This window comes from Pan troglodytes, chromosome 19, assembly GCF_028858775.2.
Source record: "Pan troglodytes isolate AG18354 chromosome 19, NHGRI_mPanTro3-v2.0_pri, whole genome shotgun sequence".
In the NCBI taxonomy this organism is placed as follows: Eukaryota; Metazoa; Chordata; class Mammalia; order Primates; family Hominidae; genus Pan; species Pan troglodytes.
In genome coordinates, this window is record NC_072417.2 from 87,595,284 (window position 1) to 87,601,283 (window position 6,000).

At 54.2% G+C, this 6,000-nt stretch overlaps 1 long non-coding RNA gene across 1 annotated transcript; it reads left to right on the top strand.

Annotated features, from left to right (window-relative positions):
- Window positions 1–3,829: 3,829 nt before the first annotated feature.
- LOC104003004 (uncharacterized) lies at window positions 3,830–5,481 on the top strand. The gene is made up of 3 exons (XR_010153378.1): window positions 3,830–4,171; window positions 4,784–4,892; window positions 5,276–5,481. It is a non-coding gene; the product is annotated as an uncharacterized LOC104003004 (long non-coding RNA).
- The last annotated feature ends 519 nt before the right edge of the window (window positions 5,482–6,000 follow it).

Sequence of the window (6,000 nt, forward strand, 5' to 3'; positions counted from 1 at the left end):
GCTCTGGGATTTTAAAATAAATCGGTGGCTGGCCGGGCGCGGTGGCTCATACCTGTAATCCCAGCACTTTGGGAGGCCGAGGAGGGCAGATCGCCTGAGGTCGGGAGTTCAAGATCAGCCTGACCAACATGGAGAAACCCTGTCTCTACTAAAAATACAAAATTAGCCAGGCGTGGTGGCGCATGCCTATAATCCCAGCTACTCGGGAGGCTGAGGCAGGAGGATTGCTTGAACCCAGAAGGCGGAGGTTGCGGTGAGCCGAGATCGCACCATTGCACTCCAGCCTGGGCAACAAGAGCAAAACTCCGTCTCCAAATAAATACATAAATACATAAATAAATAAAAAAAACTGGTGGCTGCAGCGAGAGCCAGGGATTGGTGGGGAAGTGGGTGTCACCTCAGGGCAAAGGAGGGAAGGTTTCCAAAATGAGAGGGTGTTCAGTGGTCGCTAGGATGGCTCATGAACAGACCACTGTGTTGGGCAGTTGGAGCCCTCAGGAGAACTTTGTCAGAGGGGTGACAACAAAAGAAATACTGCCGGGGAATTAACGAACAAATGGATGTGAGAATTTGACAATTTGGGGGCTGAGGATAAAGGCTCCTGGTTGGTCCCCAGGGAGGTGCCGGAAGCCCTGGGCAGTGCCCAGGGAGGGAAGATCTGGACGTTGGGTTCTGTCTTCCGGAGTATTTCTCCATCTATGGTCCTAGAGCTGTGTGGGGCACAGAATGGGACTCACTGACAGTGCAGTGTCATTATGACCAAGGCTGGGAGACCTACAGCAAGTAGTGGTGCCACGGGAAGGACTGGCAGTCCTGCAAAATCCTCATTACAATCACAGGATCAGAGCAGACAGCGGAGAGAGACCGAGTGTCCATCAGGGACGATCAGAAACATATACCCTAAAACTTAAAGTATAATAATAATAAAATTAAAAAAAAGAAAAGAAAAGAAAAACCGTGTGTTCACCATAACCATGAAGATGCTCTGGAGGTCCGACACTGACACCTACTGGTGTGGGATTGAGAGGACAGGCACTGACCTTGGGGTCCAAGTTGAAGTGACCATTTACCCAGGTAGGAGCAGCTCCCTCCTGTACCAAACTCTGGTGCTGACCCGAGAGGATTCAGTGATGCTGTCTTGACATTGTCCTGGGACTACATGTGTGTATGGGCTTGTGTGTGCTTGTGTGTGCCTGTGTATGTGTGCCTGGGCTTGCCCGTGTCTATATGTGTGCTGTGCATAGATGTATGTGTACGAATGGGCCCGTGTGTGTCTGTGTGTACATGTCTGTGTTTGCTTGTGGGCCTATGTGTGTGCATGTGCATGTGTGTGTGTTTGGGGGGAGGGGTTACACCAAGATTCTGGAAAGACTGGAAGACAGAGCAAGCCTCAGTATCTCTGTATGTCTCTATCTGCTATTATCAGACGGAGCCAAGCAGAACTGGGTCAGCTTGGGCAGGCACAGTGCAGGGTAAGAAAGAAGGCAGGTTCTCTTCTGCAAGTCACTTGGGGCAACCCGTGCCCCCTCAGAGCAGCCCCAGCCTGACGGGAGGACTTGTCAGGTGTACAGGGAGGGGAATGCAAGAAAATCGCAATCCCAGAAGTCTCAGCTCCAGGACAAGCATGTAGTGACCAAGAGCCCATTGGTGACCCTCTCCTTGGAGCCACCTCTCTCTCTTCCTCTCCCACCTCTGGTGACATATGGACAAAGGAAGGCATGGGAGACTCTGACCCATTCCTGAAAGAGGGAAAAACAGAACCCGGCATAGTGCAGAGCCCTCCCACGGGCCTCCCCTGGCTGCCCCGAGCCTTTGAGGAGACTGAGAACTCACAACAGGGGGCTCCTAGAAAGAGAGTCAGGCTATCATCCTCACTCCAGAGCCCAGCCCCCAGAGCCACCAGTGTCATCTCCGCCGTGGGCACCAGAGAAACTGTCAGCTCCCCATGCACATGCATAGATGCTGCAGCTCAATCATATATCTGTTACTTGTGGGCCCATTTACAAGGCAGGGAAAAGTCCTTTTCAGCTTAGTATATGCGGATGTGGTGTGCCTGTGTGTGTGTGCAGTGGGGAAGTCTGGTTTTAGAATGTTTCAGAAATTGACTTAAAAAGAGAACAAAGGCATGAGTGGAAGGAAAGGAGGAGCTGGGGGAGAGTCGGAGGCTGCAACCCTCCAAGCCTAGTGAAATAAGGAAGCTTTGGGGAGGCAGGAAAACTTCAGCTGGAAACAGATGCTCTGCCCAGCTGCAGGGGAGAGGAGTCCTGAGTCCCCAGGCAGGGCCCAGGGAGGGGCAGCTGGCTCTGAGGGTCACTTTGCTACATAGCAGGCAACAAACAGCCTGCTGGAGCCCAAGCTGAGACTCAAGAGAAGGGCTGGCTGGCTCTGATGTAGAACTTCAGGGAAGCAGAGTGTGGTTCTCAACGCTCAGCTGTGCAACGCAGGACTCTGGGACTAAGTTGAATATTTGTAAATTGCCTGCATAGCTTCACGCCACAAGTCCTTCCCAGGTGGTGCAGTGGTGTTTGTTTGTAAGTGAAATAATGTTACATTTTAGATAAGATACCAAAAAGATACAAAACGAAACAACTGTAGTGCTAAGACTAAATGCTTCACAATCCTTAGAGGGGTAAGGGGTGACGTGAGCCCCGGGGAAGCCACCTAGGTCACCCTCAGAACTATCCTTTGCATGTCCCGCGGCAACTCCAAGAAAACCATCTGAACCTACGACAACAGACGCAGCTGCACCTGGGACAGCAGACACAGCTGGGCCTGGGACAATGGACACAGCTGTACCTAGAAAAGCGGAAACAGCTGTGCCTGGGAAAAGGAACACAGCTGTGCCTGGAACAGCAGACACAGCTTCACCTGGGACAGCAGACACAGCAGAACCTATGAGAACAACTACTCCAACAGTTCTGGCCTCCTGGCCTTCTCTCACCCAGAGCACCAACAGCACCCAGCCCACGGCTCTTACCAGCCCCCTCACCAGGTGAGCAGAGCTGGGCTCTGGGCTCCCACAGACCTTTCCCTAGGCTGCCCCATGACTGCTCCTTCAGATGCTCTCACCAGGGACCCTCATGTGGCGCTCGTCAGGGGAGAAACAGTGAAGTCTGTAGTGGGCCTTCCCCTCCCTGTCTACACCTGAGCACTGCAGGAGATTCTCCCTGATGAGCTGCAACAGGCTGAGCTCCAGAGAGCAGGCTCTGGGCTCCATGCTTCACCGAGTCCCTCAAGCCCCAGGAGGCAAAAGCGAGGTGAAGCTTTGGGTGTTCTGGAAGGGCGGCTGTCTGTGTGGCTTTCCTGTGGCTGCTGTAACTGATCGTTACAAACTTTGTGGCTTAAAACAACACAATCTCATGATCATACAGCTGTGGAGACCAGAAGTCTGAAATGGGTCTCACTGGGCTGAAATCAAGGTGTTAACAGGGCTGGTTCCTTCTAGAGGCTCCAGCGGAGGGCCTGTTCCCTCGCCTTTTCCAGCTTCTGGAGGCCACCCGTGTTCCTTGGCTCATGGCCCCTTCCTACCCAAAGCCAGCAAAGGTCGGTGGAGTCTCTCACAGAGCATCGCTCCACTGACTCTCCTGCCTCCCTCTTTCATTTATAAGGACACTGGTGATTCCACTGGGCTCAGCCAGATGATCCAGGATAATCCACCCTGGGTCACCTGAGCAGTCTCAAATCCACCCACTGCCTTAACTCCCCCTTGCATGTAACAAAACATATTCACAGGCTTTGGGGTTATGACATCGTGGGTGGGGTTCACTATTCTGCCTACCACAGTCACAGGCAGGGGTGTGCCCATCGCTCCCACTCTCCAGCCAAGGCTAGGGAAGGGCAGGGCGGGAGAGCGGGAAGCTGGGCCTCTTGCTTTTCTTTCACATTCCCAGCATGGTAGATGGGTGTGGACATCAATCCGAAGCCCACTTCCTTTCGAGGGATCAACAGGATGTCTCATCACCGCGCAAATGCGGCTGCCCCTGTTTAACCCCATCACAGCCTGGTGCTTCAGGATCCCTCAAAGTCCAGGGTCAAGGCCCATTCTCTCCCTGGATCCTGCCTTCCCTGCTCCACCGGCTCCCTTCTCCAGCCCAACTCCATTCCTTTCAAAGGGTCTTGTTCCCTGGAGCCTGCCAGCACCGATCCTGTGTTCCCTAGGAGTCCGGAAGAGGCGAGGCACTGGGGATGCTTCCTGACCTGGCCTTCGTCTCGCTCCACTGTTTGCAGAGCAGTTGTTCTGCTGAGTGGGGATGGCAGTGCCAGGACTTCTAGCGAGACGGGAGAGGCACAAGGGGAAACTTGGCGGGGAGAGACCAAGGGTGCGGCGGCTCCACGGGGAGTGGAACTTGCAAGAAGAGCACAGTGGTTTAAAGGGTATTTTTAGGATGTGCAATATGGCAGGCCTGCTCTCACTCAAGAAGACTCTGAGTTAAATTCACATGACTCATCACTGCTTCCATGCCCTGGGCTGGAGGCCAGCTTCGGGGAGAGAACAGGGATGGCCTGAGGGAAAGGGCCCTGGCACCGGGTGTAGGGGAGTGGATGAGGACTAAGACTGGGGAATCAGACTCTTACACGCTGATGGGGACTCCCCAGAACCCACTCGTTTAGCTAGACCAAATATTAAACATGTGGGTGATATGAGGCAGCAGGTCTCAGATCTGCTGTCATAAAGTGGGTCCAAGCAGGAGGAGACCCCTCCTAGGAGAACCAAGTAGATAAATAGCCAGGTTGATAGAAGTGGGGGAATCTTCCTCTGCTTCAAAGAGGTAATAATAATTAGATTTGAGCTTGAAAGATGGGCAGAAGTGACAAAGGGAGACACAAGGCAGAGAGAGGAGCAGAAGCAGGAATACAGGACACAGCAGACCCTCGAGCTTGGCGGGACACAGGTGAGCAGCAGGGACTGTGGGAAAGAAGACCAAAGGCAGGCCTGGCTGGGCGCAGTGGCTCACGCCTGTCATCTCAGCACTTTGGGAGGCCAAGGCAGGAGGATGGCTTGAGCTCAGTAGTTCAAAATCAGCCTGGGGGATATAGCGAGACGCCATCTCGGCAAATAATGTTAAGGGCAGGGCAGTCATGGCCAAGGGCAATGAAGGGGCCGGGCCCCAGACTGAGCCTGTGGGAAGGCCACTGGAAGCTCAGCCTCCGGGTGGCATGACTTTGCCCCTTGCATGGGGCTTCCCTGTTTGGGGACCAGGCAGCTGACCAAGGTGACAGGTGTTGGCTCAGGGAAGAGGCTGCTCACTCTTGGCATCTTGACCCCTTTGTCCAGGATCCTGCTCTGCAACATCCACTTCCTGCTCCCGATCTCCCTGAAGGGGCTGCTGCTCGTGGGCCTGCTCTGCACTGTGCTGCAAGTGAGCAGTGCTAAGGGGGCCTCCAGGGGGAAATAAAGTCACAGCCTGAGCCGGGGAACCGCAGCTCCCACACCATCAACACCCTCAGAGGGGGCAAGCAGAACCTCTGGCCTCCTATCAGGTAATAAGCAGCAATTGCAGTTCCCCAGGAGACAAGGGCCCTGCAGAGATGAAATATCCCTCATCCTGGCCTCAGGAATGCAATCCCACTCCCAGCTGGCTCTGCACAGCACAGGGATGCCGAAGGGGCCTCTCTGCCTTCTGCCACCTCTGCCTCAGGAGCAGATAAAAGAAAGGACATCCCCCTTGCACACTGATTCCTTGGAGGCATCTGCATCTCACCTTCATGGATCCTCCCTCAGGCCTCCTTTCCTTGTGGCTCCAGGATGACCCTGTCAGAGATAATGGACTATCGTTCAGTTGCAGAGGCCCCAGGGCCCGTCTGGACTTTTCCATCCCAAGAGGGGCTCAGCTCTATCCCCTTTGTGCCTGTGACACTCTCCATCCCCCACCCGGCTCAGAACTGGCACAGCCACCACCAACCACTCCTGATTCAACCCAAGCTTGGCCCTTTCCACCTCTCAAACTGTGCAACAGCAAATGCAGGATGCTCAGCCCTCATGTGTCAGTCCCCCCAATT